Raw genomic sequence first — 26,969 nt, 5'->3', positions numbered from 1 at the left:
ATTCACACATTCTGTCTTATTCTTAACGCTTTGAATATAAAAAGAGACAGATTACAAATATTTTTTTCGTTCACAGTGGCAAACAGCAGTGCAATTTTAAACATGGATGGCTGTCTATAAAACTTTTCTGGTATTAGCGCCTTCTGGATAGTTTCGTTTTATAGCAAGTTAACAAAAAGTGAAGGTCTGTTTCTGGAACACTGGCACAAAAAGGACAGTTCACGTTTCTGTTCAACATCACGTTTGTACTGTAACAACTGGCAATTCAGTGGAGACGTTCCAATCCTGGATCTCGAGAAAATGTTACGAATTTTGATGCTGGCAATTTGAAGTACATGACAACTAAGTGAAGAAGAATGCTTATAAGAAGCGAAGACGTCATAGAATGTATGTGACTCTAAACTAGCATGGAACACTAGCTGGTGGGTAAGAGACAGAGAGGGGGAGAGAGAGACAGACAGAGAACGAACAAAATTCTAAGGCTGTAAATGACTAAGCACAGTGATCTTGTTTACACCTTGCCATCCGGGCAAAGAAAACTGAATTAAAAAAAAAAAAAAATAATAATAATAATATTTTAAAAAAAGGAGGGGGGTGGGGGTGGAGAGAGAGAGAGAGAGAGAGAGAGAGAGAGAGAGAGAGAGAGAGAGAGAGGAGGGGGGGGTCAAAACATTCACAACATTAACATCAGTGAAATCACATAGACATACGCATGCACAAAACATAAGTAAAACAATTTACATTAAGGCTGAAGGCCCCCACAGCCTTTTACGGTCATCGGGAGAGTGAATTCACATCCACCATGTCTTGGGCTCGGCACTGGAAGGCGGAACCCAATTATCTCTTTTCGCTGTCTTTGCCTTCCCCAACTGGTCAGGCACTCGTTCACACCTTGCCTGGAGTGAGGAAAATCGAAAGTAAAGTGCCTTTCCCGAGGACACCACAACAGGGTATTGAACCCCGGTCACTAGGTGAACACTGGATCAGACATTCAACGCCAAACAGGTTCTGCCACGGAGACGGAGAGAGAGAGAGAGAGAGAGAGAGAGAGAGAGAGAGATGGGGAGACAGAGACATTAATACACGGAACAACTTAAAAAAAAAAAAATTAAAAGTGCTCATGCTCATTTCAGTCAACAAAACTGCAAAGGCTTTTTTTTTTTTACGATTCTTTTTATAATCTGGAACGTGAAACAGGGGGGGGGGGGGGAGGGGGGGAATAAGAAAGAACAGACTGAAAGAAGAAATGAAGGAAAGAACGAACGGGGGCAGCAAGGAAATAACCAGAAAAGAAGCACTGTCCACCCAGACCTCAAACAAGATCTGCGCAAGGAACCCCTCATTTAGAAGCAAAAAAATAGACTAAAACAATTTAGAAGCAAAAAAATATATAATACAATATGAAATATAATAATATAAAATAAGTTACCCTAAGGCTCCAACAACTTTCCTCGCCACAAAAAAACAAAACAAAAATAACCAATCTCAATGGGACCTCTCTCACTTAATCATCCAACAATGATAATTATTAAACTAAACTTTTCTTCTTCTTCTTCGGGGGTTGGTGGTGTGGAATCCCCACCCCCAACACCCACTCCCATCCCAGTCCTTGTTTTTTAAGGACATCAATGAATTCGGGAGGGGGATGGGAGGGAGAATGAATGAATGAATGAATGAATGAATGAAGGACGGTGTAAATCGGATGAAGGAATGGGGGGGATACAGAAAAAGGGGGAAGGGAGGAGGGGTGTGGGGGGAATTTTCTAATTGTTTTGGTGTGTTGGCCGAGGGGGGGGGGGAGCGGAGTGTGCACCAAAAGCAAGTGACTTGTTCCGTTTGGGGCTGAGGCTCAAGTTCTGTCTCTTCTCCACACCCGTCCACCGTCTCATCCCCAAATCACTCACTCACTCACTCATTCACCGAGTTTTTCGGGAGGGGCGAGGGTGATGGGAGCTGGAGGGGGCGAGGGTGATGGGGGAGGGGGGGGGGGGGCGCGGGGGTCTATTCTGGTCTCATGCCACACTCTGCTGCTAACTGCACCCTCCTCCTCCATCCCTCCGCTCTCTCACTACTACTACCACTCTACCCCTACCATCACTTCCCTCCCAGCATCGCCCGGCATTACAGTGATTAGTGATGCAACCTCTCCCCCCTCCCCCTCCCCTACCATTGCCCTCACCCCTCCATTCTCCTCCCTTCCTTTTGCCGGCTCACGCTCATACACACACACTCTCTCAGTGACTGACTGTGAGCCAGTAGCTCACGTGCTCCACAAGGAGACCACGTGGTTTGGGGCTTGTTGCTAGGGCCGCACGCGCTTCAGCCAGCAGCATGGTTCCAGAGTTAGCTCGTCTGAGCCATCGGCCGTCACCGGTCGGTCGGGAGAGAGGGGGCGAGGGGGGTGGGAGAGGAGAAGGGGAGGGAGAAAGGTGGGGTTATTTCTCCACGCGCACGCACGCACACTCTCTCAAACACACACACACACAAACACAGTGTCTGGTCTGGCCCTGCTCAACTCAAAACTCAAACTCCACTCACACACACAGAGCAGCATGCCCTCCACCCCCCTCCCTTCTCCTTGTTGCCATCAGCCACAGAAACCCCCACCCCACCCCCAACTTAACCCTCCACCCTCGGCTCGTCTGCCATCTATGTGTGTGTGTGTGTGTGTGTGTGTGTGTGTGTGTGACTCTTGACTTGTCATCGATATCATCATCATCGTCGTCGTCATCAGCATCGCCTGCCATCATTATCGGCTGTAGGGCAGCTGCGCGTCAACACCCCCTCGCTTTACCCCCCCTCCCCCACCCGTGTGTGTGTGTGTGTGTGTGTGTGTGTGTGTGTGTGTGTGTTTTACAGTCGTTATGACGCAATCCCTGCTCTGGCTAGGAAAAGAGTGAGAGAGAAAGAGAAAGAGAGGGAGACAGAGACAGACAAAAAATGACAGTGCTCGTGAGCTGCCCCTTCGCCTCCCTGAAAAGAAAAAAGAAAAATAAATAAAAGGGTTATCAATGGAAAAGATGCCTAAGTTTTCAACGGGGAAGGGAAAGGGGGGAGAGAAGGGGGAGAGGGCGAGAGAAACAGATGGAAAGGAAAAGTTATGTTGCGTAAGCAAACAGTACATAAATCTAAGAAGCTGCGTTGATTTGGGGGGGTGTGGGGGGTGGGGGGAAAACAGAAACACTGAGAAACTGGGACAGAAAGACGGGTAGAGACAGAGAAAGACAAGAAACAGGAGAAAAAAAAGAAAGAAAAAAAAAAAGTCAGTTTCGTTCGTGAGCCTGAGTGAAGAAAAAAAAAAAGTGACAGAAATTACAGAACGCATAATAACAAACAGAAACCAGTCTTTAAATGACCTGGGAAGGGAGGGGATAGTGGAGAAAGGTAGACAGACAGACAAACTGAAAGAAAGAAAGAAAGAAGGAAAGAAGGGTTTGTTTCCATGAGCATATATAGATAGATATCGAAGGGGCAAGGGAGGGAGTGAAAAGGCTGGAGTAGAGGGATTTTAAAGCAAGAATAGCAGAAATTATCAAAAGGCGTAAGATTACTCTGAGAAGGCCAGTTTTCAACAAGGGACAGAAGTAAAGCACAGACAGAAAGACAGACAGACAGACAGACAGACAGAGAGAGAGAGAGAGAGAGAGAGAGAGAGAGAGGAGGGGGACATGCTACCATCGTCCACGAGGGGACAAGGAATAAAAAGGGGAAAGAAAGAAAGAAAGAAAAATAGTGTGTGTGTGTGTGGGGGGGGGGGGGGGGGGGGGGGGGGGGGGGGGGGGGGGAGACACAGTTAAACATATCAATAATAAGAAATCGAAGTTCACATATATTTTTCAAAAAGAATGGAAGTAAACGTCAGCTGAAGAGGGGCGGGTGTGTGTGTGTGTGGAGGGGAGTAGGGGGTTGGGGGGTTGGGAGAAGAACGAGAGGGAGGGGGGTGGGGTATAGGGTAAGAAAAGACATTGAGAAACAAAACAAGAGAGAAATAGAGAAAGAAGACGAGGAGACAAAAAAGATATAATGAAACATAGATGTTAACTGAAGGACACAAAGAGCACCAGGATACCAATTACTTCTTTTTCTTTTTTTTCTTCCTTCCATATAACGTTAATTCAAATACAACAGGCATCAAATATTCCTTGTAAACATTTCTGAAGGAGGTATGGTTTGTTACTCGTTTCAGAGTCTCCGGTGGAAAAAAAAAATCCATAATGACTTTCCCCGAGTAGTGAAGACTAGCTCTAAAAAGCTCCATTTCTGGCTTGGCTGTTTCTGTTTTACGAGTATGTCTCTACTGTTTAATGGGAACTTCTCTTACATCAGCGGCTACCAATCCTGACATTATCTTATGCTTCAAAGTACCTATATTCTGATTGGGAGACCGAGAGTGAAAGAGACAGATAACAGACAGACAGACATGAGAGAGAGAGAGAGAGAGAGAGAGAGAGGAAGACAAGAGAAAGGGTGCGATGGAGAGACAGATAAGGGAAGAGAGGGATGGGGATTTTTTGTTCGCATAAAGCAGAGAAATTATAAACGGCGTAACTGCACAACAAAAGCCAACTTTTTATCAGGATGGTGGAATGGGGGGGAAGTTGGAGGGGGGTAGGGAGGAGAGAGACCCCCCCCCATCCCCCCCTTGAGGATGGCGGGGGCTCCTTCAGGATAAATAGTATCCCCACCTTTTTCCATCGCTCTCTTTGTTTCTGGGTTTATTGTTGTTTTTCTGTCGTGCCTTCCTTTCTGATCTCCTGCCTTGCTGAACCATTCAACGTTTTTTCCCCTTGTCCAGAAAGTCTGGAAATGTGTGTGTGTGTGTGTGTGTGTGTGTTTCTGACTTGACAAAAATGGTATCATAACTAATCTTGCATTACTTTTCACGCCTGGGGCGTGTATAGCGTCCGTTGTCATTTCTTTTGGCTTTGTGGTCTGACGAAAAATTGAAACTGAAGCGGTCTACGTCTGACGCACGTCCTTGGTTTGAGCCTCAGAGGATCATTTCAGAATGTGATTCTCGTCTATTCCCTTGCAAGTGGCAACCATTGTTGTTCGAGTGAGATATAGAATGAATGAATGAATGAACCACAGAGAGAGAGAGAGAGAGGTGGGGGGTACAGGGGGAGGGGGAGTTGTTGAGAAAATGCGAAAGGTTTATTTATCAGGCCATGGCCCCCCATGAAGGGGTAAGTTAACAAATACCATTCCAAAATCCTCGAGAAAAAGTCAAATTTCAACGATCCTTTTGTTTGTTTGTTTGAGTATTGATCATTGATGCTCAAATGAGAGAATAACTTTTGTCACGTGATCTTTCATACTGAGTTCAGAATCAGTAATGAATCCTAAGTTTCTTGCATTAACTTGTGAATGGGATTTCATGACAGCCTGCTTTAACTGACTGACGAAAACAGAAGGAGGGGGTGGGGGGGGGGGGGTTTTTTTAGATTTTTATTTTTTTTTTTTTTTTATTTTTTATTTATTTTTTTTTTATCGTCAAGTTTTAGTTTGTTGTTGTTCATCCAACTTTAACGTTTTTAAGGGAATTTTCATTGGGGTGATTAAAATTTCTCCGTTTTATCTAAGGAATATTCAAAAACAGAGTTTTCAAAGTTCACGTAGCTTGACAGACAGACATACAGACATAGGGAGGTATGCAGGCAAATTCACAAACAAGCAAACTTACTGCAATAGTTAACACAGAGAGAGAGAGAGAGAGAGAGAGAGAGAGAGAGAGAGAGAGTCACTTTCGTGGATATAAGTGGCCATGTATGGTACTGAAACTTTTGAAATGAGGGGTGGGGTGGAAACAAAACAAAAAACACAAATCTATACTACCATTCAGAAGAGGTCAAGCATTTGCTATGCAAAAGGGGACGGACTGGTCCGTTTTGGCCACCATGTCTTCATTAGATACAACCTCAACCCCTTCCAGACTGCCGCTCCCTCTGCACCCCCCTCCCCCCAACACACCCACCCACCCACAACCATGGCGTCCCCCTCCCTAGGTCTGAGACAGACCCAGGCCCTAAAATAACGGGTTCCACTGTCTGACCTTTCACACTTTCTCTGAGACCAACTTGTTGCTAGGAGAGGCCCGATGCTGTCCCTCCTCTCCACTCACTGTCGCCCCCACCCCCCCCTACCCCCCACCGTCACCCCCCCCCCCCCCTCGCTCCTTTCTACGTCTCTTCGTTCACCCCCCGCCCCCTCCAAAAAAAAAAATCCAGACAAGACATACAGGAGAGAGAGGGGGGAGAGAGAAGGGGAGAGAGAGAGGGGGGGGGGACGGGGGAGGTGGTACAGACACAGACAAGAGTTTTATTAAGTGACGATGGGAACTGCAGCCCCCCACCCCTTTCCACACCCCCACCCTCGACCTCACCCCCATTCCCACCCACCCTCGGAATGTGATTTGACAGAGGGGGTCGGGGGATGGAATGGAAGGGACTTGTGGAGGGGGAGGGGGGGGGGTGCAGAGGGGGGGGGGGGGGGGGAATTCAGAGACAGAGGGTGGAGGGGGTTTGGGGGAGGGGGGGGGGGTGTTAGAAGGATCCCCCCCCCCTTCACACACACACTTCCCCACCACACTACCCTCCCACTACTGCTGAGCTAAAAGGGAGCCGGCCACGACAGGACAGGACAAGACATGCCTGCTGGTTGACTCAGACAGAGATGTCGATGCCAATGTTTGTCTGTCTGCCTGTCTGTCTATTCGTCCGTCTGTCTGTAAGCATGCATATCAAGTTGATCAACAACCTTCTTCTGCTCCAGAACGTTCGCCATACCACCCACTTTATTATCTATTTATTTTATTATTTTTTATTTATTTTTATTTTTTGCACACACTCCACATCCCCACCCTCTCTTTAGCATGTATCATTTTCATCTGTGTGTGTGTGTGTGTGTGTGTGTGTGTGTGTGTGTGTGTGAGCATATATTATTTTCAAAGACAGAAAATATGTGTTTCATACAGTAAAATCACTCCACCACAGTTTCTTTTCGTGTGTGTGCGTGTGGGCGGGGGGCAGTGGGGGATGGGGGGGAGAATACGGTGTGGAGATGTGTGTGGTACGACATGGAAAAGCTCAAATCATGACATCACTCAGGAGTTGGTTGACCCCACTTACCTGTACTGTTCTGTCCTCACGTCTTGTCCGTCCGACTGTCAGCAAAATAACGCCCCAAATTATTTTTTTTTTTTTTTTTTTTTAAATTGTGGTCGGGTTTTCCTGAAATTCTGTGACAGTGTCAGCTTTTAGGCCAAATAACAATTGTTCAAATTTTATGTAAGTGCCTTCTGGGGAAGGAATTTTTCAGTGCTGACGAATTCATTATGACGACATAACGACAAATACATTCTGGTCACACGTACGCCTATACTGTTCTTAACTGCCCAATACTCGGCTTATATCACAGATTGACATAAGTTTACATTTGGGCCAACAGCAAAGTGAGAGCTGTATTATCAATGGTTTCTCCAGTCAATGGGAAACCATTTACAGCTTAGTCTTTTGTGAAGGACTGACTCTCAAACTAGGAGGCAAAATTGCACTGGCTCTTAGTGCTGCAGCCTTGTGGGGCTAGTTGGCCTTTGGGAACCATCCCAACACCGACTATCCTAAAACCCTCTTGGCCGAGAGAGTGGGGATGTAACTTGGGCAAGACACTCTCCACTATAATCAAATTCTAGCCCAAATATTCGGAACAACAGCTGCCTCCTCTGTTGTTCTGATGGTCATAGTCGGACACGACTGACTATCATATCTTAATTGCCGTGCACTGCTACGTATGTTAAGCCTTTGATACGAAAGTCTACGTTATCGTTACTCTGTCGTCGCTCACACATGTGTGTTCATTAAATCTGGCTTGGTTTTGCTCGAAACTAAAAGGCTCTTGGGTTGGGGCATCATAAAAATTTTGTGTAGTCTTGTGGTTAGTGACCACGATTCAGTATTGAGATTCTGGGAACTTTGTTACTTGAAAGGATTCTTCACCATCAGGAGCACAAGGGCAAATACAAAAAGCAGTTTCACTGTAATGGGATATCTGTGGACTGTGGTGTATTCACCTAGCATTCCACTTAAACAACTAAAGTAAAGTACATACACGACTTTATATATGTATATATATAATAAAGAACAAAACCTTACTAGTAATATCTTGTCTGCTGATACTGCCCCACAATCTTTCTACGGATTGTGATATATATATATCGTGTGTTTATATATATATTAAACCACACACACTCTATAATTATTACATATCCAAATAAAATATTGCAAAGAAAAAGTTCAGTCTTCAACCCCCTCCCCCCTCCAAAAAAAAACAAAAAAAAAAAAAAAAAACAAAAAAAAAACCATTTACAGCTCTTCATTTACACTCGAAAATTCAATAAGAAACTTTACAACGAAAACTCAAACAAGATTACTTTTCAACGAAACTTCACATTACAATGACGAAATCCTGCTCACGGCATCTTCAGCGTTGGCAGATCACCAATGGACAAACACACGATACCCGGCTGATGAGCGGCTTGCCCATAAAAGGAATCCAGTTACACACAGTCTGTGATACCATCATGTCTGTGTTGTCGTTACGTTGTCGTCGCCCGTGCTGTGTTGATTAATTAAACGTCGCTCACTTCTGCTTGAAACAAAAAGCCCCTTGGGCTGGGATATCACTAAAATCTTGTGTAATCTTGTGGTTAGTGATCAGGATTCGGTATCGAGATTCTTGGAATTTTGTTTTGCTTTTGTTTTGAAAGGATTCTTCACCATCCGTGGGGACACATGGCACAAAGTATTAAGCAGCGCTGTAGGACACCTAGAGGCGCGGCGTCCGCATTGGTTAGGTATTTCACTGTTTGTATTTGTATTTCTTTTTATCACAACAGATTTCTCCGTGTGAAATTCGGGGCTGCTCTCCCCAGGGAGAGCGCGTCGCTACACCACAGCGCCACCCATTTTTTTTGTATTTTTTCCTGCGTGCAGTTTTATTTGTTTTTCCTATCGATGTGGATTTTTCTACAGAACTTTGCCAGGAACAACCCTTTTGTTGCCCTGGGTTCTTTTACGTGCGCAAAGTGCATGCTGCACGTGGGACCTCGGTTTATCGTCTCATCCGAATGACTAGCGTCCAGACCACCACTCAATGTCTAATGGAGGGGGAGAAAATATCGGCGGCTGGGCCTGTGATTCGAACCAGCGTGCTCAGCTTCTCTCGCTTCCTAGGCGGACGCGTTACCTCTAGGTGACAGTCTTCTGATACAGTGATTAGCTCGACGACCAGTTTTTGCATGGTGCTGTGTCTTGGAAAAGGCACTTTACTCCCCCCCCCCCCCCCCCCCCCCCCCCACCATTCAGGTGTGAATGGGTACCAGACATTGGTCGGGGAAAATGTAAAACGGTGGAAAGAGAGGATTAGGTCCCGCCTTCCTTTGTCGAGCCCTAGACACAGCGGGTATGAATTCACTGCCCCTATGGGCATAAAAGACTAAGACCTCAAATTCCTTAAACCTCGAGGGGGGTGGGGGGGGGGAGGGACACTGATGGATTTCCGTGACACTGTGTGGAATAACTTCAACAGGCTTCGGGAGAAAAACAAATTTTGATGGCGATCAAATCAGACCCAGGACTTTGATGGGGTTATCTTGTATTTTCAATTTTCATTGTATCTTATTATCATCATCATTATTATCATTGTATTTCTTATTCATTACTGTTTTTGTCATCGCTGTGGTTATGACTTGTTGGGAACTGGTGGGAGGTCCCCTCTCTAAGTAAAGATCCTAGACATCCTCAATTTCCCGTACCCATTTCGCCACAAACGAAATACTGCTACATAACACTGAGCGCCCAACATCAATGCATGAGTTTCGGCGATTGCATCACGCTGGAAAAATCTGTACCACTGACATTACCATTATTTTCTCCCCCCGGTGATGATGCATATTGATAGGCATGATGAAGAGGGATATATATATATACATTTAACTTTGGGACCACTTGTCAAGGCTGTACTCTTTTAACATCTTCCAACGTCAGCCTGGCTGAGAGATCCAGACGCCTGCATTGTTGGTCCCGAAATTTAAGCAGCACTCCCAAAGACGCATCCGTGAAGTAGGTAACCCTCCATCATGTGGTCGCAGTCTTCCCATTTGAGCCGAACTTTGAGTAGGAGCCGGCCACGGTCCGAAAAACCCCACTTCTGAGGCTTGAGCCCGCGTCCTCCTGGTCATCAGTCCGAAACGCTAACCACTTCGCCACGACCCAAAAAAGAAGAAAAAAAAAAAAGTTTATGCCCCCCCCCCACATCTTGTTCCCAATATGTGCATGATGATGCTAAGGCAGAAATATTTTCTGGTTCGACTAGATTTAACAAGTAATTTTGTCCGGTTAAACCACGACCCCCCCCCCCCCCACCACCTCTTCTGTGTGTGCGTGCGTGCGTGCGTGCGCACGTGCATGTGTACACGAATGCGCGAGCTCACGCTTTATGCACTCGTTCATAAGTCAAATTAAATTCACCAGCTCCTATGTTTCGCAAACTAGCTTTGTTAACCGATGCTAGAGCAATCTCTCTCTTTTTATACTTTCTACCCAAACACCCACTCCATTTCCCTCCTTTTTTTTCTTTTAAACTCTGCAACCAACTCTGCTTTATAAAAAGATACTTAAAAACAAATCAAATTGCCTCCTGACACAAAAACGACGGGAACTTTTGGGTATCACTCTTATTACCGTCGATCTGAATCCTTTCTCTACTCACAACCAGACAAAAACTATTTCCTTTGACATTATGCACCTTTGGAATAAGCGTAGTTTCAGCTGGTAAGTGTAGCTGAATCGCCGCTTTCAACTGCAGTTTCAATGTGGGTTTGAAGCGTTGAAGACAGGCCATTTTGTTCTACAGGAACGGGGACTGGGTTGTGAATAGCATTCTTCCGACACAGCGTAAGTGGACAGATTTTCGACAAGGGGAGAGATTATTACCATCGTGAAGGTTGTGATTTTCTCTCTCTCTCTCTGTCTTTTTTTCAGAGAGAGAGAGTCTGTGTGTGTGTGTGTGTGTGTGTGTGTGTGCGCGCGCGCGCTCGCTCTGGGGCGCTCGTGTGCGCGCGCGTTTGTGCGTGTGTATATGTGTGTGCGTTCCGGTTTCCCCTTTAGACACTCCACGTGTTTATCTCCTGGATTAACAAAACCTTTCCCCCTCCCTTTGATCATACCGCCTTTGCGCCCACCGCCTTTGTTCTCTCCCCCTCCTCTCTCTCTCTCCGTCCTCAATGTAAACTGTCAAGACGGGTAATGAGTAGTAGGGGTGTTAACATTATAGATATTGGGAGGGGGTGGACAGAAAAGGGGGTGGTGTGTGGTGGGGAGAGAGATGGGAGGAGGAAAGGTGAAGACCACCAATGGAGTTGTTTACATTTTGCCTTTCTCCTCCCCCCCTTTTTTGTGTGTGGTGTGTGTGTGTGTGTGTGTGTGTGTGTGTTTTGAGGGAAGGAGGTTTTCTCTTCTCCCCTACCACCCCCCCCAAAAAAAACAACAACAACAAAAACACCCTCCATCCACTTCACTTGTCTCCTTCACACCCACCAACCACTCTCCACAGAAGAAGAAAAACACCTTGTTTCCATTTGGTGCAACCTACTTGTCCAGAAGGGGTGGTCCTCTGGTTGTTGCAACACGATGTATATACACAAGTAAACGATGAGACTAAAATTAATAAACTGCTATACACCGTTACACCTGGCACCCCCATAGTAACTACAATCTACTGCGAGATACAGATACTATGTCTTACTTAACATAGGCCACGGCCCCTCATGAAAGGGTGGTTGTAAACAAGCATTACAGACAGAAGCCGTATAAACAAACGACACAAATACCAGCATTCCATAGACATAAACAAGCATACAATTACTCAACCACATCTCGTGCTTCCAATTTTGAAAGCTTGGTATGAGTAAGTTGCTAACTGCTTGATGGCGTATTCCTTAGTGGATGATATTAACAATGATATTCTGGACAAAATCTACTTCAAGACACACTTACACACACACACACACACAGTGTGACTGTGTGTGTGTGCGTGTGTGAGCGTGCGTGTGTGTGTGCGTGGTGTGTGTGTGTGTGTGTGTGCGTGCGTGTGTGTGTGTGTGTCCCTCTCGCTCTTCCTCCGTCTGCTGTATTCCTCCCACCCCCACCACCCCATTCAGAGACCTTTGCATTCAGCAGTAACAACCATAAAGGGGGCGGCAGCGAACAAGACAGAAAAGGTCACACACACACACACACACACACACACACACACAGCCCTTCGGGCAGTCCTCCACCACCTCTTCCCTACCCCCCACCGCTTGCAATGCGCCTTGCGCAAACATGCACTTCCTGTACTGCGCGACGAGACAAGACACTTTGCTGACGATGCAAGAAAAGCTGCGCCAGCCTTGCCCCTACTATATACTACTACTGCCTTCGTGGGCTGCAACTACCACTTTCACTCTCTTAATCATCCAACAATTAAGGGTAAAGTTTAAAGGTCCCATAATACCTTTTACAGCCATCGTAGCAGTGAATTCACACACACACACACAATACATACATACATATACAGAGAGGAGACAGGGAGGGGGGGAGAGAGTGAAAGAAAAATATGCAGGTGTCCACCGTGTCAAAGGCTCGGCACAGAAAGGCGGGATCCAGTCCTCTTCTTCCACCACTTTCAACCTTCCACCGACCCTACTGAATTCAACTGAAAACACAGCACGAAATGACACTTTCTGGCTTACAATGGCTGCTTTCAGTCCATTAACAACTGTCTGCGCCAAGAAGAACTTTCGACGCCACCAAAGCAAAACGCGCACGACTTTCCGGGACCTTTGCAAACAGTATGGGCATTGACATATTACTGTGACACAACTTGATGTCACACAACACAACGAACTCCCAAAGTCATGTCAGAAGTGGTCCGAGAAACTTGAAACGGGTGTTTCTTGGAAAGGGGTCTTCGGTAAACTACAAGAGGTCAAATTAACATGGCTGCAACTGCACATAGTTCAGTCATATGCACTATTGTTATTCTTAATCAAATGGGAATTAGAAAAGAAAAGAAAAAGTAATCACTGTGACTCCTGTTCAGAATTCAAAGACATTACTGAACGTATTTTCAAGGTGTGATCACACCTAACGATTTTGGAAAGGTTTGGAAACATTGCTCAAATTTAAATGCCCCACATGTACAAACTTGAAATTGAATGAAAATAAGATACTTTTTGGCTTTGATGCAAACAAAAACACAGACCCAGTCTTTGATTTTATCATACTTTTGGGGGAAATGTCTATCACAAATACAAATTTGACAAATAATTTCCGATTACAAAGCCCTTTAAAAAGTGTTTTGTTTCACGCTGTTCAAGTGAAAAATACGCCATGTTAATGTGGAAGATAAATAGTTTCAGAGCTAAATGGCTTGCTTTTTTTTTTTTTTTTTTAATTGAAAACGATTAAAAAAATATAATTCAGATTCTGAGTGCTTCTGAACTTACAATATGTCTATGTATGTGTATGTATAAATGCATGTGTAAATGTATGTGTAAATGCGCGTGCATATGGAGGCACAAATGTACGAAGATTAAATGGGATTTGTTGTCAGTTGAACGCTCCCCCCCCCCCCCCCCCCCCAAAAAAAAAGAAGACATATTGTTGCTTTCTTTTGTCTCTTTTTCTGTAATTGATGTGGATAAATGTATCAAAAAAAGAAAAACTTTCCACAGACCCAAAATCTGTTATCCATTCACAGCTGGGTGGAATGAGAAAAATCGGAGTAAAACGTCTCTCTCAAGCACAGAACACCGTGGAAAAACGAGGCCTCGAACTTCATATATTCATATATATGAATGTGTGTGTATGTGTGTGTGTGTGTGTTGATAGATAAGACAGTAGTTAAAATTTTAGATACAGTGGCACTCTCAAGTGCTGAAGAAAATTACCGTTGCCGGCGAAGAATAAAGAAAAACTTCCTCAAGGCTGCTTCCGTCATTTTTTTCAACTGATGCCCCCCGCCCCACATTCCCCATAACCAAGACCCAACCTTCTTACTGAAGACGTTGCTGCGATCGCAGTTGTAACACTCAGTCCTGCTCCCCTGGTTACACACACACCCCCACACACACCCACACGCAGTGTGTGTGTGTGTGTGTGTGCGCGCGTGTGCGTGTGCGTGTTCGTGTTATACAAATACAGTGGTTTAGGTTTCGTGTTGGTCATCGGCGCATGCAATTTTGAAATGGCCCATCGGTGTGGCGAGCAGTCCTTCGCTTGTCTCTTAGAAAAATATAATCGTTTCCGTTCTTCCTTGGCAGTTCACATCAAGCATACAAGCTATGTGGGAGGAAAATATAGATAAATAAATAAACAATGATAATAATAATACCTAAGCGGGAAAGGAAATGTGGTACGCTTGCACAAAGGTGTCGCTTGCGTTTTTGTGGACTGCGGCGGAATACAGTGTCAGTTTAGCATTTCACTATTCTGCCAGTCTCGCCGATTGAAGATGGCTTCGATACATGTGGATCATTTCGCCGTAAGAAATCATCATCCGCATCGTGGAACATGCCGCCGAAATGAGTTGCCTAATGTCGAGAAAGATGGAATGAGTGTTCAGAACAGTTGAGGTCTCTTCCCTTTTATAAGCGCCTGGAGAATCTGAAGCGAAATATTTCCTCGGCGGTATGGGCAACTTGCGTATTTACTTCGCGTGTATAATACAAGAGTGTGGCACATTCGAAAGAAATCGAGATCCGATCAAAATACACACATGCGTACTTTTACGTGCATGACCGTTTTTATTTTGTCATTTACGCAGCCATACTTTTCCGTGATGTGTTCGTGTTTCCATTACCAAACTACCACGTATTGACATATGTTACATCATCTTTAAAGGGCATTAGAACTTCTTCCTGTGTATACACCAGAACGGAATTAAAGAGGGCCTCACATCATGCTGGCACGGCACTTCAGGAAATTTCAGACATTTTGCAACTGTGGAGATGAGGATTTCCACAAACCAAAGGAAAGCGATTTCCTAAAATAATGATATAAGACAAACGCAAGAGACAGTGACACTGTAGATAGGATGTCCTTCAGCTGAACTGCTTTCCTTTTCTTTCCTAAATTTTCCTTTGTTTTAATTGGACCATAATGTGAGTCAGCATAAATCAGTGTCCCAGAATTGCACAAAAAAATTATCAATGGCGATGATGTATTTTCCGTATTCATCATGGCACTGCACACATGAGCACATAGTTTCTACATACCGTCACACACACACACACACACACACACACACACACACACACATCACTCAACTCCCAGCCCCGCCCTGACCGTCTCTTCTTCATCAATCCTCAGTTCTCGCCATTCCCCCTACTGCCCCATTCTCCTCCCTCTCCCCACAGACCCCACCCCCACCCCCAGAAAAAAAACCCTCCCGTTCCTGTGGCAGACAGCTCGTTAGGGGTCTTGGGCACAGGAGCGACAGATCATCTCTACCCACTGATCATCCATCCCACCTAGCCATTTCGTCCTTCCTCCCCACCCCACCCCACCCACCCCCACGACCTCCCCCAACCAACAACCCGTCCATCCGTCTTCCTACAAGCACCTCTCCTTTCTGCTGTCCATATATATGAGAGAAGTGTGGGGAGGGGTGGGATGGGCAGGAGGGAGAAACGGGGTGGGGGGGGGGGGGGTGGTAGACTGCGGTCTGCGGGGCAATTTTACATAAATCAAGCAAGAGCTTCCAGTCCAACTCCCCCCCGTCCCCCCTCCCAAAAAAAATCCTCTTACTCACCCTTACCCCCCCCCCCCCCCCCCCCAACCCTACCCACAAATACTCACCACCAACCTCATCTTCACATCGACCCCCAACCACCCTTTTTTTTTTTTTGCTTTTTTTTTTTTTAAGGCGATGGTGGTAAGCGCGCAGGGGTTTGTGCAACAGGGGTGATGTCCATAGATCAATCAACTCCCTCTCCCATCACCTTCCTCCTCTTCCTCCCCCTTCCCCCCCACCCACCTCCCTCTACTACTCCCCATCGATTATTCAAGTCTGGCTTATTTCGGCAGTTTTACCCCCCACCACACCACCTCCACCCCCCACCACCCCTTCCTTCCCCAGCAACTTCACCTTCTTGCCTCTCCAGAGCATCACCAGTCCCACGTTTCTTTTACTACTACTACTACTACTACTACTACTACTACTACTACAGCAGTGAAAGATCAAAACCAGAAATGGTCTCATGGGTACCAAAGGCAAAACTAGCAGTGTCCAGACTAAAAAAAAAAAAACCTGTAAGAAAAAAACAACATCACCATGAAACAAAAGATCGACTCCAACGCGCACTTGTTTTTTTTTCATCTTCCTGTATGCACACGAGATTCAATCATCGATATGTGTGACGGGACATTAAACAAAAAATGCACACGAGACATGGACCCTCACGGAGGATTTTGGAAAGAAGATTTCAAACCATTCGTCTAATCGTAAGATACAAAACATTAGATTAACCGATCATATCACCAAATGATCAAGTACGCCAAACCATTAAGCAGCACTCTGGACTATATGAAGATCTGCTGACATCAGTTAAGAAAAAGTATGCTCTTGTCAGTATGGCTCAAAACAATACTCCTGGGCACTATCAAGGAGATGAAGACAGAAGAAAGAAAAATATCCGAAGGACTGACAACACTGCAGAATAGACAGAATAACTATTTGCAGAGACCACTGCTTTGCCACACAACCGACAGACCTGGAGGAATCTGGCGGACAATTCTTCAGTGCAGTGCCCCAGTGACTCTTCACAGTTAAGACCGAAGGAAACTGCCAAAAGGAAAAGAAGACTGCTACTGCTGCCCTCCATATGCGGATGAAGAGACGATTACTCGAAGTCCCGCATACTGCAGCATGCACATGGCGCACGTACAAGACCCCCCCACCCCACCCCCTCAACAAACACATACACAAACCCTGGCAACAACAAAAGTTGTCCTTGATGAATAAATAAATAAACCAGCACAAAAATAAAATGGTCAAAACAAATAACATTTACAGGCAGAAAAAAGGGGGACTTATATATATATATATATCTGTGTGTGTATGCGTGTGTGTGTGTGTGTGTGTGTGTGTACACGGGTGGCGCTGTACTGTGGCATGGTGACACACTTTCATTCTCGCCCCGGGGGAGGAGGGGTGGTCAGCCCTGAACTTCAGACATATGTTCTCTCTCTCTCTCTCTCTCTCATGCACACTACCATATCAAATCCCCTGTCTTTTTTGGGTGGGGGCTGTGTCTTCCTCCTCCCCCCCCCACCTCCTCCCTTCCCCCCTTCTATCCGAAGCCCTACACCCACCCCATCATAACTGAAGTGAAGGTAAGAGAGAGAGAGAGAGAGAGAGAGAGAGAGAATGAATGGCAGACTCATATGGTCCATGTCTGACATGACAGGGTGGGGGATGGGGATGGGGCGGAAACAGGAGTGGGGGGTGACTGTCGATGACGTCATCTTCTCTCCAATCCCAACTCACCCCACGTGGCATGATCCTTCTCTCTCAACCCATCCACCCCCCGTCCTCTCCGTCAACATCGCCCGAACGTCATCCAAATCGTCTCGTATTGCACTGCATAGTGTAATATTGCATTGTATTGCGCTGCATTACTTCTGCCACATCAGATTTTTCTGTGAGAAAACCCTTTCGAAAAAAAAAGGGCGATGCAAACCACCCTGAAAATCCTAGAGGCATTTCTTTATTAAGCGTAATCAGTAAAGTTTTCACATCAATCCTACTCAGGAGGTTGTATGAGTGGGCTGAAAGTGAAGGTAAAATCTCGGAAGAACAAGCTGTTTTTAGGAAAAGCTACTCTATGATCGATCATATTTTTACCCTCTGTAGTATTATCCAAAAATGCTTATATGGAGCAAGGAAGAGTAAACTCTATATTGCTTTATACACTATCAGAAAACTTTCGACTCAGTTGATCGAAATAGTCTTTGGGCAGTACTTCACAAGATACGAACATCAACCAAAATGATCCGCATTTTAAAAGCAATGTATGTAAAGTACAGTTCAGTCCTGCCTATGTGCAGAATTTTTTGACTGCCCTGCTGGAGTAAAACAAGGATATTTGTTATCTCCCTTGCTTTTCTCGCTTTTGATTTCTGAAGTTGCTGACGAGTTGACTAAGAACAGAAAACACGGTTTTCAGTTTTTGCCAGGCTTACAAGAAATATTTCTGTTATTGTTTGCAGATGATATTGTCTTGCTGTCACCGTCACCAGCTGGATTGCAAAATCAATTAATCTTTACAAAGCATCTAAATCTGTTAACAATTATACATATCTGGGTTTTATGCTGTCTACCAAGCTATCTTTCGTTTCTGCGCTTGAAGAGTTCGCTGGCAGGGCAAAGAGGAGGGTGGTTAAAATTATGAGAACAATGTGGAGTCTTGGCAATATGGACAGAACCGTAAAATTTTGAACTCTTTGATGCGCAGATAAAACCTATGTTGTTATACGCATCTGAAATATGGGGAACAATGCGCTTCAAAGCAGTCCAGTCTGTCCACTTGTTTGCCTGTAAGAGATTTTTGAGTGTAAGTCCCCAAACCCTAAATGTAATGATTTGTGGTGATATTGGTAAATATCCATTATACTTGATAGCTGCATCAGTATTTTGCGATACTGGTTTAAGCTAAATCAGATGTCTTTATCGATAATTCCGAAACAAGCGTACCTAATGGGCGTAAACAAGATGACATACAACGCTGATAAATGTTTTCGAGAAACTGGGCAGATAGACTGAAACATTGCTTGGATATTTATGGGTTCTCAGAAGTTTGGATAAATGGCGGGGTTGGGGATGTAAATGCTTTTCTTAAAATGTTCAAACAACGCATGATAGATGGCTTTAAACAGGATTGGGCAAGCAAACTCAACGGGAGTAATCGTTATGAAACATATAGGTCATTCAAATCTTTATTACAACCTGAAAAATACTTATCTCATCTTACCATCAGTGAATTTAGATCGGTTTTCATTAAGTTCCGTTTTGGTATAAATGAACTAAAAGTAAATCAGCGTTATCGTGATGTTTTGAAAAACTGTCCATGTGATCGTAGAATAGAGGACGAATTACATGTATTAACAGCCTGTCCATTATATAATGATCTCAGAAATATTTGCACAAGCACAGGCAAAATGTAAGAAATCTATCATTACCATTTCTGCTGCAAAACGAAAGTTGCAGTGTAACCAGAGATGTTGCAATGTTTGTTTGTTTTTTGTTTTTTTTAATACATTAAGACTGAGAGAAGAGCACAATCAACCCTAATCAGAAATATCAGCCTTGTGCTTTTCATTTAGTTTACTTGTTCTCAATGAGCTCACTGTGTATTACTCGATTGTTTCGTTCTTCCTATTTTATTTTAGTTAAGATGTGTGTGCAACACGTGCACCCAAAATGTATACAGGTCGGTGACCTTACATTAAAATTCCTGCGTTCTGTGAGAAAATCGGGCTGCTCTTCCCGGGGAGAGCGCGTCGCCACAGTGCAGCGCCACTAAGTGTGCGATCTGTTCAATAACACATATAGAAAATGTTCACTGAACCTATCTCGATTTACAGCATTATCATTCACTTGTTTCGTTCACATTAGTGTTTTGAAGTTCTAAGAAATAAAACACATTACAAAAAACAACAAAAAAAACAAACATCTAAATACCGGTTTTCCCTTGGTCCTAGAAACCCACCCTTCCTAAACACTAACACCTTAGATTTGTCCACATTTACAGCTAATCCCAATCTATGTGCAGATTCTTGAAGATTATTTAGTTGGTTTTGCAAGCCTATTACTGTTGTGGATATGAGTGCAAGGTCATCGGCGAAAAGTAATTAAAAAAAAAAAAGCCAATCTCCGCTGAGCTGAGGAACAATCAATGTTTGCCTTTCATAGTTATTTCATTTGCCAATTCATTTATTAGAATGTTGAACAGTGTCGGGCTCATTATGCAACCTTGTTTCAAACCTTGCAGACAGCAAAAGTAGTCAGAAAACAAACTTCAACTCATCATACATGACTGTTCTGTTTCGTATGATACGTAACATTTTCCCACTTATTCCTGATTTCAGTCAGCACTGCCACTAGTATGTGTCTGTTTACAGTGTCGTCTGCCTTTCTGAAGTCAATGAAAGCAGCATGCAATTTTGTGTTTTTAGAGAAATGTTTTTCAATGCCAGCACGAAGTGTGAAAACGTGATCTATTGCTGAACGTCTCTTACGAAATCTGCTTGTGCTTCGCTTAACAGAGAACTGTTTTCAGCCCAGAGATACAGCCTATCAATCATTATTTTGGTTAACACTTTACTCACAATACTTATTAATAATATGCCTCGGTAGCTGTCTGGAATGTTGAAATCACCTTTCCTGTGTAACGGTACATTTACTGCTCTTGTCCATTCCTCTGGGAAGATTCCTTCAACAAAGAGCTTGTTAAAGTAAACTTTCAAGTAATGTATGATTTCTGGTTCTGCTACTTTCAACATTTCTGCTACTACACTGTCGGGTCAGGTCCTGCTGCCTTTATACTTTTCAGCTGTCTGGTTGTTTTTCTTATCTCTGCTTCGCTTATCTCACTATCCAGTCTATCGTTACTATTTTCTCTAGTATTATACATATCAATTAGAATTTAGGTAATCAAGAGAGAGAGAGAGGAGACATTTTCTTCTTCTTTCTTTCTTTTTTATTTATTAATTTTTTTTTTTTTTAAACAATTGAAGAAAGGAAGACAAATAATGACAATAAACACTTCGGACTCTTCACGCCTCTCTCGGACAGTTCAACGTTCGTCCATTGACTGCAGACGATGCAAACTCTTTTAAACTTTTTTTTCCTGTTTTTTAAATTTCATTTTTTTTTTTTAATTTACGTTCTTTTTTTTTTTTTAAAGCCTGTCTTCCTCCTCCCTACCTACCCATCCCTGCCTCCCATCCCAATTGTCTACGGCCCGAGACTAAGTGCCTTCCAGACCAGAATAAAAAGAGTCCAGAAGGTTCTGGCACCATGAACTTAGGAATCACTCTGTCACCTAACCAGACTTCCCCCTCACCCTCCACACACACCCCACCCCCAGGCGGCGACGTTTCGTCTGCACATCTCACCGCCCCCCCCCCCCCCCCTCCCCCAACACCCCCTCTCACACAAACTCCCCCCCAACGCCTTCCTCCTCCTTCCCGGGGAGGACAAACTGCTTTGCTTGGCTGACTGAGCTTCTACGTACCCCCCCCCCCCCCCCCCCCCCCCCCAACCACTTGCTCGCTCTGTCTGTCTGGACTGGCAAAAGTTCTCTCAAGTCGTCGGAACTGACTGCCTCCCCCCTCCCCCCCCGCCCCGCCCTCCTCGTAAACTACATACATTTATTTCCCTCTCTCCACCCAGACTGGAAGGTGGTAAGGGAAGGGGAGGGGGCTGATGGTGGGGTGACGGTTGAAACGTTGTGATGCTAGTCCTGAGTGATGAAGATTATCATCTTCATCATTACGTTCCATCACAATAAAAAGAGCGCCTTTCATAATAATACTGCAGTGGTGGTCCGTTGCCTTAAGTAAAGCTTTTGGTTCGTTTGTTGATGTGTTTTGTTGATCACATTATCATCATCATCATCATCATATATATAGATATATATACTGCATGTAAAGACAGAGAGAAGAGTGCTCGTTCTTTTTTTCTGATTCAACATAAATATCAAGAGAGAGAGAGAGAGAGAGATTGCGAGGGGGTCTGGGGGGTGGGGGTGAGAAGAGGATGAAGGAGGGTTTAGTTGTTTCTATTAGTCAGTGGGTGCCTACTGCTCGAGCATAACATTGTAGCTGCTGCTGTTCTGGAATTCATCTTCTTCGGAGATTTCGTCTCTCTCTCTCTCTCTCTCTCTCTCTCTCTCTATATATATATATATATATATATATATACTCTTTTTAAGTAAAATGACGTTTGTGCTTGTTTTCACGTAATATCTGAACTCGACACCAATGATAAAGATTTTCTTAAAAGGAAATTATAACAAGTTCTAACACACACACACACACACACAATCATCATCATTTTTTTTTCTCACAGAAAAGTGCTTTTCAGGAGGAAAGAAGGTCCCAAATTCACGTCCCACAGGATTTTTTGTTTGTTTGTTTGTTTCAGGAGGTAAGTCCACGACTCCAAACCAGCAACACACCCCAGCAGTAGAAGCCTTGAAGATCACCCTTCCACCTGACGTTGCATGAAAGTATAAGCTACACTACGCTAACCTAAGCTAAGGTACGATACAAAAAAATAAAGTTGGGTAAGTTAAAAGATATGAATAAGATAAAGACAAGACATCAGCAGTAAAAGTATTACGGTGGATCATCTTTCCATTTGACCTTCCATCAAAATATGAAACAACATGAGAAGACGAGACGAGACGAGGCAAGATATGTATATAAAAACATAAAAAATAAAAATCAACATTATTTCTAAGACACTAACAATAAGTTAAGACAGAGTAATCACATAAATTATACGTATTTAAAAACTGAAATAGTAATTGCAATAAACGTCTCTCTCAAACTAATCAATGGAATACCACAACGCATTAAAAAAATCATATAGACAGGGTGATGCACGAACTTTTTTAATTTATAAAAAATCATTTTATTTAAACACTTATTCATCTATATCTATAATTATATTCATATCATCATCATTATTATTATTAGAGAAGAAAAAACTATGTTTTATTCAAGAAATGCCTTGGCCCCATTCGAATGGGTACACATAGATAAGACACATTTTAGATCATAATGCGTACAAGAATATTATATATGTAGTTCATGAATACTGTATATTTGGACAATATCAACTCATGCTTCTCAATTAAGACAATATCAACTCATGCTTCTCAATTAAAGTGACATTTAGAAACATTTTTACAAGACAAGAGTAACTTTAGCCTAAATAAGGTTGGTCTGCTATATTCTTCGGAGGGATGACTGTACTAAGATCATCGAATACTGGACAACACATTTCGAAATGAACTTCATCCTCTCTCTCCGGTCTGCACATCGGACATTATATATCTTTCATCCTTCTTGTACCTTTGACTATGCACAGGTACATCGAAAACACCCATTCTGAGCTTAGCACACATCTCATTGCAATACAGTGTTCTGCAAAATAATCATTTTTAGCCTGAGTCTGTACAAAGAAAATATATCACTATTTTCAATGCGACTGTTCCAGTCTTGCCACCTACAATATATCAGTCGTTGTGTAAAGCAAACTAAGAAACCTTCAACCTTCACTAAACCAAACTAACGAAAAACCATAACTACACAGGCAATTTCGAATATTTGTTGCTCAAGTGATTTTTTTTCCTGTACTATCTAAATCATACATTAACTTATGAGCTTAGACAGGGAGTCTATATTCATACATTTGGACAAGTGTTAACCAGTACCTGATACATTTAATATATGAGTTAAGATATATCGGGAATCTTTTCAACGAATATTTGATCATTGTACTGTCGTCATTTTTAAAACCTGCCTGATGCTCGCCTGTAATATCTATTTCACTCCATTCAGTTTGACTTCTGTTCATTTCATAGCTATGTTGGTTACTCGCTATACTACGTAAGGAAATTCCTCTATAACTGTTTGAGGTTTGAGTTATTTGGATCATTTTTTTTATGCAAAGGAATTATAAATGATTCTGTCCTCTTTTTTTTCTCCTTTTTTTCAGGATAGACCCCTTTATCGAACTAAACGTTAAATGGTTTTAGAAGAAATCCAATTCCTTTATCACCTAAATATTTTCTTAAAATCTCTACCAATCCATCGGGACAGAAGCTTTACCATTTTTCAAATTTCCAATTGCAAACATCACTACCTGTTTCGTGATAGGTCGATCCAAATTAATATACTTATATCTGCCCAAATCATTTGTTTGAATGTCAGAATCAGAATTGCAACTTTTTTTTTTTCCAACACGTTTTTTCAAATTTTAATCTTCATGTCATTCGTCTACTGTCATAAAAATTATTATTTGGAACATGTGTTTTAAGCACTTTCCTAACGTTTCCCCAAAATCATTCTGATTATTAACAGAGGCCTTTACTTCTTCAAACAATGAATCGTTGAGCCACTGTCTTTTGTTAAGTAACACGATTTCATACTCTCTTTGTTCTCCAAAAATATACGATGATTATTAACATCTAATATTTTGCTGCTCTTTATCAACAACAGCCTTACGTTTCTTTCTTGTGATGTGACATTCTGCACCAAACCATTTATTCTTTGGCTTATTATTTTTACTGAAACAAACTGTTTCATACAATCTGCGGCCATTTTTACACATTTATAATATTCCAAGTGCATCATTCACATTAACGTCAAGCCAGTCTAATGCATGCAACATTTGTAAGTATACAGCATCTGCATTGATGTGGATAAAAAAAAAGTCGATTGCATATTCATTTTCAAAACAAAATTTCAATGTATTCTTTCTTGTTTAAATCACCGTTCCTGTAAACATCAAATTCACGTTTGTTTATGGGAAACTACAGGCATATGATCAGACTCGATCCTTTCTTTTACACAAAAGAAACAGTTCGATAATACAAAATCAAAAAGATCACACAAGATGTAACAAATTGATCGTTCACACTACTTCCAGTCACATAAGTAGGTCACACAACCATCCCCATCACCATTTATCATTCATCATTGAGAGAGAGAGAGAGAGAGAGAGAGAGAGAGGCAGTGTGTGCTGAGCACATATTTACCAAACATTTTCCATGCACATTTGATACGTTGTCTTCAGAGCATCTTCTAATCGGAAACTGATAAAAATTTATCGAACTATGAAAAGTAAATCTGCATTTGGAAGCAATAAGAATCTGTATCGGAGCTGTTTCTGGAACCAGCCACCAAAAATCATACAATGAGTCTGGCTTTCGTACACTAAAAGAATGAACAGACAGGCATACACTTTAGCTTATACAATATAAAATTATCAATCCGATTCAATGGCATGTGTCCAGACCATTTGTCAGACCTTCTTCCTGTCTTGCAAAGGAACCCATATCTTAGACGCAGACCTCTAGAGCTTATAGTACCAAAATGCAACACTGAAGTATATCGGAAATCTGTCTTTCCTTCTACCACAGCTCTGTGGAATTCTCTTCCTGATATCAAGAATTGCAGCTCTCGAAGTGCACTTAAAACGCTACTTGTCTGCTGACGATACCATTGTACCTCTACATTATTATTTTGGTGATCGTAGGGAACAAATAATTCAGTGCCGGCTCTGTCTTCAGATTAGTTATCCTAAAAATGATACGTTTAACAGCCACTTAGTGGATGATCCATTCTACGTTTTCTTCCCCCTTATTCTTTTATTTACTCACTTTATTAAAAAAAAAAAAATTCATACAAGGTTTACAGACACATTAATATACTTTGTGCATTAGGTAGTAAACGCATAAAGATGCTCTAAATATTGACAATTCAACATCACCTTAATGTAGGCAGAACAATACATATTCATGAGCTAAATACATATTCATGAGCACATTTATTCCATGCTAATACTGTCAAGCTTAATTTTGTACTGGACATGCGTAAAGTGTCCGTTTTGGACAAATTTGTTGTTTCAGAGATATATCTAAAAACATACTTGTCCTGGATTCTGCTTTCTTGTTGTTGTGCGATTATTTCTCTTCAAACAGGGCCAGAGGCCACCACACATCATCATCAACCACCATCCGACCAACCATCACAAACAACAACGAACTCCAGCGAGACTAGTTGAGTGGATTGCGAGAGAATCAGAATAAAGAGCCCGTGGCAGGTTGGAACAGTCCCACCCCCACCCCCCTACCACCTCCTCAAATGCCATCCTCCACACCCTCTGCCCCTCACCGCCCTCCAACAATCAACTCGCCACCCACACCTCCCTCCTGAACTCAAATCCACACCCAGCCCCCCAAAGTCAGCCACAATCATCATCGATCCTTCACCACCGTCCTTTCAGAAGCAGCAGCAGCAGTAGCAGTAGTAGTAGTAGTAGTAGTAGTAGCAGCAGCAGCAGTAGTAGTAGCAGCAGCAGCAGCAGCAGCAGTAGTAGTAGTAGCAGTAGTAGCAGCAGCAGCAGCAGCAGTAGTAGTAGCAATAGCAAAAGCAGTAGTAACAACAGAAGTAGTGGTAAACAGTGTGACCCCATTTACACAGATCGCTATGCATGGCATCACGTAAAAAAAAGATGCCGCCTGCTGTCACGGATGCACGCGCTGACCTCCACCCCTGAACCCTCCACCGTCCCCACCACCCAATCATCCCAGAGAGCTCCCCTGCCTTGTCATCGCCTGAGTGAACGCACCGTCCCCAACAACCTCACCCCCACTCCCCACACCAACCACCCACAGCTCAGTTAACATATCCACGGATCCTACAGTCAAGAAAGATGGATCAAAGGACCAACACCACTCCCCACCACCATCAATGTTTGGCATGCAACCAGCCACAAGGTTAACAAACACCACCACCACCATCCCAGACCAACAGCCAGGACATCACCCCTCTACAAACAGCCAGGACCACCCCTCGACAGCCAGAACTTCACCCCTCGACAGACAGCAAGGACTTCACCCCTCGACAACAAGGACTTCACCCCTTGACAGACAGCAAGGACTTCACCCCTCGACAGACAGCAAGGACTTCACCCCTCGACAACAAGGACTTCACCCCTCGACAACAAGGACTTCACCCCTTGACAGACAGCAAGGACTTCACCCCTCGACAGACAGCAAGGACTTCACCCCTCGACAGACAGCTTGCCTTCACCCCTCGACAGACAGCAAGGACTTCACCCCGCTACAGACA

The 26,969-nt window shown here is 43.5% G+C and overlaps 2 long non-coding RNA genes across 4 annotated transcripts in view; one reads left to right on the top strand and one right to left on the bottom strand.

The window, feature by feature from the left end:
• The window catches only part of LOC143277555 (uncharacterized), a 45,683-nt gene extending 19,530 nt beyond the window's left edge, over positions 1 to 26,153 (top strand). The window contains exons 2-3 of the long non-coding RNA XR_013053761.1: positions 22,249 to 22,365; positions 25,817 to 26,153. This is a non-coding gene — a long non-coding RNA (uncharacterized LOC143277555). The remainder of the gene's footprint in view (positions 1 to 22,248; positions 22,366 to 25,816) is intronic.
• The window catches only part of LOC143277554 (uncharacterized), a 617,781-nt gene that overhangs the window by 87,911 nt on the left and 502,901 nt on the right, over positions 1 to 26,969 (bottom strand). The window lies entirely within an intron of this gene.

Source organism: Babylonia areolata, chromosome 34 (assembly GCF_041734735.1).
Source record: "Babylonia areolata isolate BAREFJ2019XMU chromosome 34, ASM4173473v1, whole genome shotgun sequence".
Classification (NCBI taxonomy): Eukaryota; Metazoa; Mollusca; class Gastropoda; order Neogastropoda; family Buccinidae; genus Babylonia; species Babylonia areolata.
The sequence above is the reverse complement of the archived record's forward strand: the minus strand, read 5'-3'. Positions and strand labels throughout refer to the sequence as shown.